Source organism: Hipposideros armiger, unplaced genomic scaffold, assembly GCF_001890085.2.
Source record: "Hipposideros armiger isolate ML-2016 unplaced genomic scaffold, ASM189008v1 scaffold_105, whole genome shotgun sequence".
NCBI classification, from domain to species: Eukaryota; Metazoa; Chordata; class Mammalia; order Chiroptera; family Hipposideridae; genus Hipposideros; species Hipposideros armiger.
Genome location: NW_017731455.1, coordinates 772,579 through 786,822, shown reverse-complemented (window position 1 = coordinate 786,822; position 14,244 = coordinate 772,579). Strand labels below are relative to the sequence as shown.

Sequence of the window (14,244 nt, the reverse complement as noted above, 5' to 3'; positions counted from 1 at the left end):
AGAAGGTCGTCTGTCAGCTGGATTATTCCCTCACTTCCCACGTTGAAGAGAGCAGCAGGCCCCAGACTGCTGCCTTCCAGATCTGGCTTCTGACCTGCCTTTTCCACTCTCATGGTCAAGGCCTGCTCTGGGGATATGTGACCTGTGCAGTTGCACAGGACCCTGTACTCAGAAGGGCCCATGCTTGATTTAATGCTCTGCTGTCACTCTTTTGAAATTCCCAATACTTTTTGAACAAGGGACCCTGCGTTTCCCTTTTGTACTGGACCCCACAAATTATGTAGCTGCCCATGGCTGTAGTTAAAGGGCCCCATGACCCCCCATACTGGGCTCTACAGTAGCATCCTGTTTCCCAATCTCCAAGCCCTCTCCTTGCTCTTGTCCTCTGCAATGTGGACATCAATGCTCAGCATAGATCGGGGCATAGAGCCCACCTACTCCACTCAGAAATCTTCAGCGACAACCTACGCATTGTCTAATAAATCCCAAATTCCTTAGTAGAACACCAAGAACCTTGTTCTGGCCAATTAGCCATAAACCACCTCTAACCTTGTTTTGTTTCCCTCCCTCCCTCCCTTCCTTCCCCCTAGCCCCCATTCTCAAGTTCCTCTGGTCACACCCAGCTGCTTGTTTCCTAAACTCGCCCAGCATTTTGCTGCCTCCGCCCTTTCTACAGGACTTGAGTGCCTCCCCTGTTGCTTTGCATAGAAATCCCTCTTCACCACACCCCAGTTCCAGAGCTACTGTTGCACCTCTAAGAAGCTAGGCCATAATCCCCCAGCCTGTTAATCAGTCACCCTCTTGGGGGCTCCCCTCCCCCAACCTGTTGCATGAGTGTTATCGGACCTCCTGTTAGCCTGCATGCTCCCAGGCGGCTCTTAGGACTTATCCCACCATCTGTGACTCTGTCAAAACAGCTAACGCATGGTAGGCTCCAAGTTGGTGGAATGGAATTCAGTGCTTGCTTCAACTTGAGTGCGGCTGGCTTTTTAGGAGGCTCCTGGGAAGAAAGTTGGTCATGGCATAAGTTAGGGCCTTGGACCCTGGGTAAGGAAGCCATAGGACGCTGTGGACACACAGTCCTCAGGATCAGGAGCTAGAGATCATTAGCCACAGGCCTAGGAGGAAGAGGAGGGTGTCTGAGACTAGAATTGGGTAAATAATCATGCCTGTCCCCCCTACTGCTTTGGAATGAGGGCGAGGGTGAGTTCAGGGAAAAAGCAATTTAATTAACGCCTGTTCTCTTTGTCATTCTTTCCCTCTGCCAGCTATTCTCAGAGGTGGACAAGAAGATTTTCGTGTTTCTTGGACCTCATTTGACCAGTTGTCCTAACCGTCAGGCCCTGGTTCATTATTGCGATCTGGGGCTCTTACCCGTTGGAGGGTCATGGGTACCCCTTTTTAAAAGTTGTAGGCCTGCTCCTTGGAACTCTGCGCACACAGCATTCAGCTTCCAGTGTCAGGGAGTTTCGCAGGCTGAGAGCTCCTGTGTCTGCCTGTCATCACAGCCTCAGTGGGAGCCTCTGGGATGGAGCCCCAGCCCTGCTTTCCCCATATGCTCACAAGGTGGGGCCAGGTACCTTGTGGGAATGGATCAGAGGGCATCCCAAAATGCTGGGGCCGGGGTCCAGAGCAATCCCAAGGCTACCCCCAGTGCCCTCCACCAGCCCCAGCCAGGATGCATTTTGCCCCCTCTCTTCATTGACTCATTTGTTTCTGGTTATGAAAGTAACACGTGATGGTTGTTGAAAATGTGGAAACTGCAGAGAAGTGAAAATGATTGGGTTTTTTTGTTTTGTTCTATTGTTTTGTTTTGTTTTAACAGCATTGCTTGCTGTGGTTAAAGATCCCAAATCAAGGCTGCTGCCAGGTCTGGACCCAAGACTTGCTTCCCACTATCTTGGATAAAGGAAGGAGCACTGGACCAGGAGTCAGAGATCTGGATTTCTGTCTAGTCTCTGCTATGTTCAGCTTTTCTTCATTTACCTAGTATTTATAGTGTGCCTTTTGTGTGCATAGATGTTTTTCTGCCCATAACCTTCCCATCTGCCTTGCCCCTGGGATCTTAGAACGGAGCAAATACAGTGTTCACTCAGGGCTATGGACCGCACTTGCTGTGTGACTGTTGTGACTCACATAACCTCTTAGAGCCATGGTTGCCTCTTCTATAAAACAGGGACATTAGTGCCTGCCTGCTAATGGTGAGTGACGATGACATCATGTACATAAAGCTGCGATGCATGATACAAGCATAAGGCATTTGTATGGCTGTTGTGGCCAGTATTATCCATCAGCAAAGTATGCCTCACTCACATCCTCAGTCAAACCCTGATGCATTGGTCCATTCAGTTTCCTCTTCTGTAAAGTGGGAGTAAAAATAGGACTTAGCTCATAGGTTACTGTCAGAATTTCTTGAGTTAATACATGTAAAGTACTTAGGATAGTGCCTGGTGCATATTAAGAATTCAATAAATGTTAGCTAGTTGAACTAGCTGTAGCATTTGTTCCTGCCAAGAAAAGAGTGTTTTCTAATGGCACAGGAAAACAAGATGGGGGTAGGCATGGCCAGGGAGAGGGAGTTGCTTGCTGTCTAATTCAGCTGGCAGTCAAAAGAAAAAATTATTAGAAGCCTATGAATCTGTTCTTCTGAAGGCCGGCTGAGTATAGGGGGATATTTAGAGTAAAAAACCCCAGACCCACATATAGTAAAGTAGGAGAGACAGGAAGCCAGACCCTCTTAAGGTAGGAGAGACAAGAAGCCATTCACACAATACGTGCAAAATTGGGTGGTTTTCACGTAGAGAACTAAAGAAAGAGAAGAGAGATCCATAAAAACTGGAGTATTCAAGCAGGAGAGCGTGGGAGAAGCATTTAGATTTGATAAATAACCCATCTAATTCTCAGAGCAAGGACTTTGGAGGGTGACACCCTGAGGTTTAAGTCTCTGGTGTGCCATTGCTGGTTGTGTGATCTTGGGCAAGTTATATCACCCCTCTAAGCCACAATTTTCTCATCTGGAAAAAAAGGCGGGGGCTGGGGGGGGGGCGGCAATAACAGTACCTACCTCATAGGGTTGATGAGAAGATAAGATGAAGTACCTACAAAAAGCCCTTGTCTGCATGCCTGGAGCATGGTGAGGGCACTATGTGAGCCAGTGTTTTTCTGTATGAAGAGTCACAGCAGCACCGAAGCCCAGAATCTTGGCAGTAAAGAATTATAATTCTATCTTGAAATTTTCCGGAGAGGGAGTTCACTTACTGCCTGATGAGATTTTTGAATGAGGCCAAAAAAGGCAACAGGCATATCCTGGGATTTTTACAAGATGCCAGGTATGTCCTCTTCACAAGCACTTTCTGATGTAAGTACCATTGCCCCCATCTTACAGTTGACCAAGTTTACACTGCTGGAGCTGACCTCCCTGTGTCTCCTACCCTTTGCTTCCAGGTCTTCAGAAATACAGTGTAAGTCTATACCCTCTTTGAAATATTGGGTTGTCGGGAAAGTCATGATGCATTTTTGCATTGAAAAACATAGAAAAATATGTTATGACTTTCCCGACAGCCCAATATTTGAAGATGGTCATCTTATCTCTTCCCCACCTTTTCTTCTGTAAAATAACAGTCCTTGTTCCTTACCATCATTGCTTTCCAGACTCCTAGAAGACTTTTTGTTTATTTTTCAGAACTCTTTACTTGTGATCCCTGAATGAAACTGGGATGCAACAAAGCATGTCTATTTACCCAAAGTTCAAAGATCCTACAAAAAAGAGTGGCTGGTTAGAGAAAGGAAGAGATGGAAGACAGCAAACACTTGAAAGCAAAGAGAAGCCATTCTTCCCCCTTGCACTGAGGAGCCACGGATAGCCGTGAAGACAGGGAGAGGGATTTTATTCCCAGTTCCAGCTTCCCTCATACAGCACTCCCTCAAGTCTGGTCTGGATGGCACAGGGCATCCTTGAAAGCTACAGGAAGTGGGCTGGGGTTGGGAGGAGTTTAGAAAGAGCAAATTCGTCATCTCTGCAGCCTCAGCCCTAGAGATTCTGCCAAGAAAGATATGGCCAGTCCAACTTGGTCTTTTTTTTTTTTTTTTTAATGGGGAGTGTGCCCTTGAGTGAGCATTGTACTCCTCCTAAGACCCTGGAGGCAAGGAGGATGGGAGAGCTGTGGGGGAGAAAACCACATATGCATGAAATGTCAACAGCCTCTGGGTAGAGCTGTCCTGGGCTGCTGGTTGTCTTCCTGTCTCTCTCTCCCTCCCTCCCCCATTCCTTCCCTCCCTCCCAGACATCAGTCTTACCACCTTCATGGATTTTGCAAAATCTGAGTACCACCTTCTCTATTATTCTTAAAATTCACCTTACAGAGACTCATTAAAACAAAACAGAAAAACCCTTATTCCGTCTTAGACAGTAGTATCTGGGGTTTGGTAATATAATTCTATTTTTGTAGTAAAAATTAAAATACATGACAATGAAAAAAACAAACAAAAAACATCTTAAAAGTTCTCTCATCACAAGAAAAAAAATTGTATAGCTGTATGGTGAAGGATGGTAACTAATGTGATCATTTTTCAGTGTATACAAATACTGAATCATTCTGTTGGACACCTGAAATGAACATGTTTTATGTCCATTATACCTCGATACAAAAAATAAAATATATGACAAGTCAAGGGGAGACTTTCATCTGTGTCCCATGTACAGTAATCTCTCCTGCCATCAGGATGCCATGCTGTTCTTGGGGAAACGGTCAGTGGGCCCTGGAGTCAAGGAGACCAGCATTGGGCCCGGCTGTGGACATGGCCAGTGTGTAGCCTCGGACAAATGGCTTAAACTATCCTGAGCCATAGTGTCTAGTTGAGAAAAGTCGTATAATTGATAAAATATAAAATAGAAACAAACTAATACACATGAAAGTACCTTTAAAGTGCTCCAGATGTTACTCTTTTTCATCAGTAACATCCTTGTTCCTGTGGGGAGGAGGGGGTGGGGACTGGGGGGAGGTGTCTGGTCTCCTTTCTCCCCTGGTTTAGAACTAGTGGAAAAACACCTCTAAATCTTAAGAGTACAGAGCAAGGGCTTTGCCCAAGATTTCACCCGAGCCCTGCCCCCTGACGGCTGTGGGACAGACACTGCGGGAGTCACTTATCTCTGCATCTGTTTCCTCGTCTTCAAAGTGGGGTTTGCTTTGACAGAACTTCTTCAACTTGATTGTGCATAAAGCCTCAGGAGCCTGTTGACGCACATATTCTCGTTCTGGGCCTGAAAATCTGCATTTCCAACCACTTTTCAGGTAATGCTGATATGCTGGGCCACAGGCCACACTCAGAGTAGCAAGGAGTGATAGTATTTAACGCCTATGGGTATTGAAAGGCTTAAATTAGAGAGTACACCCTAAACATTTAGCCTGGTGCTTACTCAGGGATTTAGCCGATAGTAGCTCTATCGTCAATATTAAAGTGATTGGTACATATAGGGGGTAAGGGTGGGTTGAGAGGTAACCCCAGAGAGAGCTGAGGATGATAAGACTTATAGCATTTGTGGGGTTTAGAAAGAGCACTGTACCAGGAGCCAGGAGACCCAGGTTCGAGTTCCACCTTTGTAACTCACGCCATAACTCAAGAGCTTGGGCCTTTCTGAGCCTCAGTTTTCCCTTCCACAGAAGAAGAGGGGAGTTGAGTTAGATGGTGTTTAAGGATTCATTCAGCTTTAAATCAAAACCAGCAATCCTTGCTCTACCCACAAGTATCAAAAGACACCTAACAGGCCAGAACTTGGCCACAACCTTGGCCATAGCCTTGCGCCACATCTGTGGCAGGGCCTGCTCTGAGCCTGCCTTGACCGCAGGGTGAGGATGAAGAACTGGAAAGCCCAGCCTGGTGCCCTTGGTGTTCCTTGAGGTGTGGGTGATATTACCTCCGGAAGCCTCCATCCCGCGGGCCTTGTGCACAGTTCTGCCTGTTAGGGAGGGATGATTTGTAGCCTGGACGGGAGCACGTTTGTGGCATGCCCAGAGAAAGGATGTAAAAGCAGACATTTTCAACATTCCATCCCACTGCTTCACTGCACTGGAGGCAAAGATGATTCACAAGTAAACTCCTTGGAAGCGTGTATCACACCTGGTCGATTCCGCCCCTCTGCATGGCCCTTCTGACCCTGTACTCGAGACCCAGGCAGCTAGACCCAGCAAGAAACTTGCCCCTCGGTGGAAGACATGCGCATCCAGCAATCTAGTCCCCACATGAGAAGAACAGGCCCGTTAGATGAGTACATCCTGTGGCCCCCAGCACCCTGTCAGCACAGCCCCAGACAATTTGTCGATCCGCAAGTCTGTACTGAGCCCTCACCATGAGCAACATTTATGAGCACCTGCTGCATGCCTCTGGCTAAGCAAGTTCACCTGAATAGCTTATTTAACCTCATTGCATCCCAGTGAAGAGAGTCTGGTACAGAGGGGGCACCCAGGTTCAGAGCAAGACATTCAACAAGTATCACCCCTGAGCAAAGCCCACCAGGCTGAGCTGACCCCTCCCTTCTCTTACTTCTGTTATGAACTTTCATCACAGGTCCTGTTCATGGTTACACTTGATCACTTACCTTTTCCTCTCTCCTGACCAAGGAGCCTGCTCCCAGGGGCTCTGCAGCCACAGCCCCCAGCCTAGCCCACAGATGACCCTAGTAAGACGTTTTGCCCAGTGAATACCTGAAATGGGGACTCAGGTCCAAGCACCATACCGCTTAGCCCTGGGCTGAGTGGGGAAGGAGGAGAAGCCCAAGACTTCATTCCTGACCTTAGGGACTTACTATCTGGTTGTTAGGAACCGGAATCTGAATCATAACGGGGGGAAAAGGGTCCACAAATCCGGTTGGGTTTGGGTTATGGATTCAAGGGGCTGGGTCAAACCAGGAGAAGGGGAGACGGTTGAGGGCCCAGTGGTCAGGGCAGGCTGGGGAGAAGTGTAAGAACTGAAAACCAGGGAGGATTTCCTCAGGCGGAGAGGAGAAGGGCTTGCAGCTGAAGGAGACACATAGAAGGAAGCACAGGAGTGGGAAGAAGGAAGGTCAGCCGGGTGGGGGGCAGGGAGGTCCTGGGAATGGCCAGGAGGTGGGGCGGTCAGGGCTAGGGAGTAACACCTGCTTTGTGCAATCAGGCAACATGTGTGTGAATCCTAGAAGTGTGTGTTACCCTTTGACCGAGCAATTCCACTTCTGGGAAATGATCTAAAGGAAAATCTCCAAAATCCGGGGGAGGTAAAACTAGATTCATAGCAGTGCTCATCACAGAGCTATTTATAAGAAGGTAAAAAGGGAAGCAGTCAAAGCATTTCTCATAAGACAATGGTGAAGAAATTGGTGTATCCAGCAGCCATTAAATGTGATGTTTCCAAAGACTATGAATAATATTCAGAATCAATTATGTTAAAATGTTAAGGGAAATGGCAGGTTACAAAAACAACAGCTGCCCTTACTGAGTGGTATTTCCTAGGTATTCCACACTTGGCCTTATGTAATCAATGCAACAACCCCGAGAGGGTGGCATTACTTGCACAGAACAGACCTGGAGACTGAGGCTCGCCAGGTAGGGGCTGGAAGACCCCTGGTCACGCTCCAGGGTTCTGACCACCACCTCCTATAACATGACCACATCATCCAGGAGACCTGAGAGAAACAGATCAAATATTTGTAAGGGGGTGGGGGAGAGTTGTTCCCCCTAATTTTCTGTATTTTCCAAATTTTTCCTTATGAAGTTGTAATACTCTTTTTGCATCTTTTCCTCATTTTCAGTTATATATTCTGCTTATTATTCTGCAACTTATTGTTTTTTTCCATTTACCTGAAGTTCTCAGTGATCTTACCATCTTCTGGATGCCCTTTATTCTTTTTTGGGGGGGGGATTGGGGGAGAAGGTCTCAGATGATTCCATGGTATCTACAGATTGGGCATAATTTACTTACCTGGTTTTCCTATTGAAGGACATTCTTGCCTACACTGCTTCAGGCAGAGGGTTTTGTTTGTTTTTAACAGAAAAGAATGGACTGAAAAGAAAGTGCCTCTAGGTCACTATACATGGGGCTTTGGCAGGTTGAGGTTGGAAGGATTTCATTAGGGGCTCCAGGTACAAGGACGTTCCCTGTTGCTAAAACGGCTGGCTGGAGTGAGTGGGTCTATTTGAAGATGAGTTTCTTTGGTGTCTTAGGTTCTAGGTACTAATATCCCCACACCCCACAGTCCCCTCAGGGCAGCTCTAACAGCTGGCCCTCCTTGGCTGGTCTAGGGCTTTTCTCTTTGGGGGAAGTTAATAGATAAGGAACCCTGCCCTTGATTCATATTGACAGGCAGCTTAATTCTGTTTAGCTGTGGGCCAAATCCTCTTCAGGAAGTCAGCTATTCCAACCTCTCTGGGCCACCATGATGCAGAACTGACTCCACTTCATTCAGCTCCACCAGCTTCTCCGAAGATCTTTCACAGCCAATGTAGTTTGAGCATCCAGAACCTCTGCCAATTGTTCAGACTCGCTGTGTGGCCTGCAGCCCACCTGGTGAGGGCCCTGGGCTGTGTGCTTCATTTATATGGAATTAGGGGCTGGAGGTAGACAATTTCCAACTGCTCCTACCTTCTGCTGTGCTTCTTTGAGGCCTTCGTGAGAAAGACACAGACAGCCCTGCCTCTTACTAGCTGTGCAGCCCTGGGTGAGTTCTTCACTTCTCTGAACATCAGTTTCACATCTGTAAGATGCGGACGGGTGAGACCTACCTGATAGGGCTGTGCAGATGAAATGAACTACTGCCACACATTTGGCACCCCGCCTAGTGGCTACGCTAGGAAGCTGAGCGATGCGTCATGGGCTTAATCCTTAAAGACCCTAAGAAGGGAAGCCCCTCTGCCCCGTTAGCCCAGTCTCCAAAGAGTTACCTGGGGCTGCCCAGGAGAGCTTGTCTTTGAGAACCTCTGACCCAGGCACGGAAGCTTATTCCTTTCTGAGCCAATGGGGTGGTAGGTACCCTGAAGCCACCTAAGCTAAACAACAAACAACAAACACAGACTCTCAGGGCAGCTCCTGAACTTGTAAGAGTCCAAACCCGACCAGCTGCTCTCTGGCTAGCACATTATGTCCCCCATCTCCCTTCATCCTTAGCTTTGTCTTCATCTCATCACTTCATCCTTAGCCCTGTAGCCAGAACATCAACCTAAAGCTTATCAGAGGGGAGGCATCAACTTAGGGAAGTTTAAAGGTCTGGTCCAAAAATGTACTATTAGAGAGTGAAAAAAACTAGGTGGAATAAAAAGTCTAGCATTACTCTTTTGGAAAAGAAAAATCCAATTAACTAGGGTGTGTGTGTGTGTGTGTGTGTGTGTGTGTGTGTGTTTCTATATACATATAGACCTTTCTATATACTTACATACATTCAGCTGGTATAAGAAATTCTCTAGCATAAAAGTGTTATCTTTTGGGGACTGCGGTGGGCTCTTCCTGTTTATTGTTTGACTCTGCTAATAAATGCATCTTGTGAGGGAGGCAGTTATTGTAGGGGTTAGGAATGATGGGGGCGTTCGAGTCAGACCGTCTTGTTCGGCTTCAAACTCAGGTGTGTGTCTCTGGATCAGATGCTGCTGCTCCTTGTAGAAGGAGGACAGTGATAACCAGTCTCGCAGGGTTGTGTAGAGGGTCAAACAAGGAGATACATATGCCTCCTAGCACAATGCCTGGCATTCAGAAAGCCCTCAGAAAAGGTCAGCTGGTATTATTACTTGTGTACTTAAAAACAATATGTATATGTAACGCCCCCAACACCCACCCATGGATTAGGGCTGGAGAAGTGATTGGGTTTGTCCTGTCTCTTGACCCAGGAGCCTCTGGGGCAGGAAAGAATGAGAGCTATCCCGTTCATTCACTCATTCAATGAATATTTATTGAGTGCTCGTTGTGTGACAGTCATAGCTCTAAACCCAAGGGGACGGCAGTGGACAGAGAACACCAAAGCTAAACATCAAACCAACAAAATCTTGTCATCAGAGAGTTTACATTCTACTGGAGGCAGATAGACACTACACAACATGAGTACGACTTGTGGTATGCAGGAGAAATGCCAGGGAGAAAATGTAAGCAAGGGAGGGTTTTAGGGATTATTGGGATGAGTTGCAATTTTAAATAGGGAGGGTCTCCATGAGCAGATAACATTTAAGGAAAGACCTGGAAGGCAGTAGAGAGCCCTGCTACTGTGCAGGTAGAGGATAAAGGCCTTGGGGTGGAGAAAGAACAGCAAGGGAGGGCAGCGGGGCAGAATGGGGGGGGGTCTGGACCAGAGGTTCTCAATAGTCTGGGTGTGGGGGGATTTACCCCTTCCCCTCAAGAGACATCTGGCAGTGTCTGGAGACATTTTTTTTGTTGTCACAACTTCGGGAGAGGGAGCTGCTAGTGTCTGGTGGGTAGAGGCCAGGAAGGCTGTTCAAAATCCTACAAGGCACAGAACAGTCTGCCCCCCACCCCAAAGAATTATCCGCCCCAAAAGTCTAGAGAGAAACCCTCTCTAGTCCCCACGTGAGACTTAGGAAAAGTTATAGATGTGGATGAAAAAAGGGGTTCTCTGGAAAGTAACCTCACAGGGTAACCTGATCATAAATTCCTAACTGGGCAGGTCATGGTGGGTAGTCATGCCCCAAGCATATAAATTTTTAGTAAAAGGTTTACCTTTGCCTTAAGCAAGCCCTGTCCATTGTTTCTGTGTATCTAGGTTAACAAATCTTTGAAATAAACAGTAACCGCCCTCAAGAGAGCAACATAATGTTAACTATCCTGTAATCCCATCCGCAAATTGCTTTCTTCCGCCTTCATGTAATCTTCCTTATGTTCTCTTCTTAATTTCAAATGCATAAAAGAACCTACAAACCTGCTATTCTTGGGAGCATTTGAGATCTTGCTCCTAGGCATATGGTGTCTGTTTGGCTCAAATAAACTCTTATAAAAATCCTCTACAGGTTTGGACATTCCTTACATTAACCCAGTGGACGGGGGTTGAGGAGAGAGCTCACCAAGAAACTTATAGGCATGAAAGGACTTTAGGCCAGATGGAAACCCCTTGGTTATTGGCTTAAACGTAACTACAGTGTGTAGCTGGTGGTCCCCAATCTTGGTTCTAGGCACTGGCTTCCTTTGACTTCTCAGGGTGGCCACAGCTCAGGGGCTGGAAAGTGGAAGACAGGTGATTTTCAGTCAGTAAAGTAAGAGTGATCAGCATGTACAACCCCTGCTTTGCTAGGAAGTTGATTGTGTGAGAGTAGCCCAGCATTCCTCAGTTCCTAGGAACCAGGGGAAGTCCTGATTTCAACAAGGAAGACAGCCTTTCATTTTGTCAAGTGTTCACTGAAGGCTGGTTGTCGTGCAAGGCTGGTGTTTGGAGGTAAACCTTGCCTTCTAGAAATTTTTAATGTGATGAGGGATGAAGGGAAGGGAGAAAGAATAACCCCCGAATTTATACCTGGAACATTCAAGCAGTATGCACTGTTTGCTGGGAGCTGAGGTTAGAGGGATGAATGGACACAAGTGTGAGGGAAGGGGCTTGGGCTGAGGGGAGATGACACACCCTCAGACCTTACAATATGGTGAGATATGTGCAGCTACAGATGAGGGGTGGACACTGGGCAAGAGGACCCGGCTCAGCCCTGAGACTGAGTGGAACAAGGGAGGTGGTGTTTAGGTCTTGGAAGACAAAGGAGCTCAGGAGGTGGAATTATGGGTACCCCAAGCAGAGGGCAGAGGGAGCCAGTGTTCTCAGGAGCTCAACTCTCGGGAGATAACTGGACCTCATTATCTTTGTGGGTTCTTATTAGGAAGGTCTCCTGCGGTCCCAGAACCTGCATTTACACAGCCCCTAGGATCTGTGAGCCAGGTGTTTCTCTTAACTGCATGTTGAAATGCAGGAGACTGAAGGCAGGGTTAAGGCATCCTGCCTCCAAGAGAAAGGCATACAAATGCTGCTTCTTTGAAAGGCAGTAACCAGGGGAGTCTGGCCTGCTAGCATGGCCACACTGAAGGCAGTGGTTTTCAGCCTTGAGTGGCCTAAACAGCCTTGGGGGGATGCTTGTTACATTATAGATTTCTGGATCCGGGCACTGACCCCTTCCCTGTCAGTCTTTTGGGGTGGTCTGCTGGAAACCCTACCTGAAGACACACAGGCCAGCAGATTGTTTGACCGAGACATTCATCTCTCAGTCACACTGGCCTCCTCTCTTACCCTTTGAATCTCAAAAACACTGGAGAGTCCCACCCAGTGTCCCATCTACTTATTTTAATAATAATAAAAATGCACTTTGGGGCCGGCCGAGTGGCACGATGGTTAAGAGCTGGCTTGGGATGCCAGAGGGCCCTGGTTCGGATCCCACAAATGAGGGCCAGTGACACTGCCCTCCACAGCTACGATGCTGAACAACAGCTCAACCTGGAGCTGGGCTGCCATCAGTCGCCAGTAACGGCGTAGGCTGCAGCCCCTGTGGCAGTGGGTTGCCATGGGCTACCGTGTGTAGCCAGCAGCCAGCGTGAGCGGCCAGCAGCCAGCGTGAGCGGCCAGCAGCCAGCGTGAGCGGCTGTCCAGAAGCCGGCGACTGATCTGCCTCACCCGGGAAGAGCGCAATGATGGTGCCAACTTGGGCAAGTGTAGCAACGTCCTCCACAACTAGACTGAAGAACAAAAACGACAGCAAGTCGTCTGTTCCCCTTCCCCCAATTCCCCAATTAAAAAAAAAAATCTAAAAAACAAAAATGCACTTTGCACTTATCATCTTCCCTTAAGCCTCACAGCAACCTGGTGAAGGAGGTAAAATTCTTATAAAGAACCTGAGGCACAGCAGTTAGTGGCAGAAGTGGGATAGGGACCTAGGCTTGCCTGACCCCAAACCCAAGCTCTTCAGCAGTTCCTTGTACCGCGTCCCGCCTGACACTCTGCTGGATGTGTCTGTTGCTCGTCTCCACAGCTAGGTTGAAAACTACTTGGGGCAAAAGTTGGATCTTAGCTTGCTTGTATTCCTCGGATGGAATTAACCAGGGCTGCCTTCTCAGAAAGAGCTAAGAGAGCTTTCTCTGGACCTTTGTCCCTAGCCTGCGGGCCCCCAGCCCCTTAAATAGCATCTTCTCCTCCTCTCTGTTCCCAGGCCAAGGCAGTCCTCTGTCAGCTCTCAGGTTCTACTCCCTCTGCTCTGTGGTGCCTACCTGAAGAGCCATGTATTTGAGTTATCAGCCTTCCCTTCCTTTTCATGTGTGTCCCCATGGGCTGTGATCTCCTGGGAGTATTGAGGCTGGCTTGTCCCCATCTGTCCCCCACAAAGCAGCACATAATAAGTTCAGTCAATACAAGGGGAGCTGACTGATAACATTCAGATTCTAGGCTTCTGTTGACATAAACCAAAGGCTCATTTTTTTCTTCTCTAAGTCACATTTATTTTCATTTAATTTTTTGAGCACCTACTATGTGCCAGGCACTGGCTCAGGTGCTAGGAATGCAATGGTAAACAACATAAATGAGTTTCATGGACCTACCTTCCCTGTAGTGGGGAAGAGGTAAGCTCAGCAAAGCCAGCCTCGGTGATAGCAGCGGGGGAGAAAGGACAGCAATTGTAGCTGGAGGCCAGACAGGCCTTTCTGAGAAGGTGTCATTTGAACTGATGATGGAATGATCAAAATGAGCCAGCCATATATGAATCAGGGAGAAGAACATTCCAGGTCCTGAGGTCAGGACGAATGTGGCCTGTTTGAGGATTCATGGATGCTGCTATGGCTGGAGCTTAGCGGGGAAGAGAGAGAGGTAGGAAAGAGCTTGGTCAGAAGTCCAAAATAAGTTTCACCGGGCTAAAGGCAAGCTGTCAGCAGGACTGTGTTCCTTCTGAAGGCTCTAGGGGAGAAGCCATCTTCACCCTTTCCCAGCTCCTAGAGGCTGTCTGCGTTCCTTGACTGATGGTTCTCTTCCTCCATCTTTCAAGCCAACAATGGTAGATTGAATCCTTCTCACACTGAATAGCTCTCACTCTCCTGACCCCCTCTTTCACTTATAAGGCCCCTCATAAGGCCACTGGGTCCACCAGGATAATGTCCCCAGGCCCTGTCTTGGCTACCAGGAAGGCAGAAGTGACTCGAATTAACTGCTTGCCCTGTGAGCTTGCAGGGGAGACAGACAGACCTGCACGCTCACAACAGATTTTGCCACATACTCGTACAACAAAAGAAAGGAGGTGGCCATCAGCAGGGGGGGTGGGG

General features: G+C 47.8%; 1 long non-coding RNA gene across 3 annotated transcripts; it reads left to right on the top strand.

Moving 5' to 3' along the window:
- Positions 1 to 802: 802 nt before the first annotated feature.
- LOC109384881 (uncharacterized) lies at positions 803 to 4,604 on the top strand. 3 transcript variants are annotated; one of them, XR_002124506.1, is made up of 3 exons: positions 803 to 927; positions 1,269 to 3,461; positions 3,683 to 4,604. It is a non-coding gene; the product is annotated as an uncharacterized LOC109384881 (long non-coding RNA). The 3 variants fall into 3 exon arrangements; XR_002124505.1 differs by having other exon boundaries at positions 803 to 1,047; XR_002124504.1 differs by having other exon boundaries at positions 803 to 1,155.
- Positions 4,605 to 14,244: the final 9,640 nt, after the last annotated feature.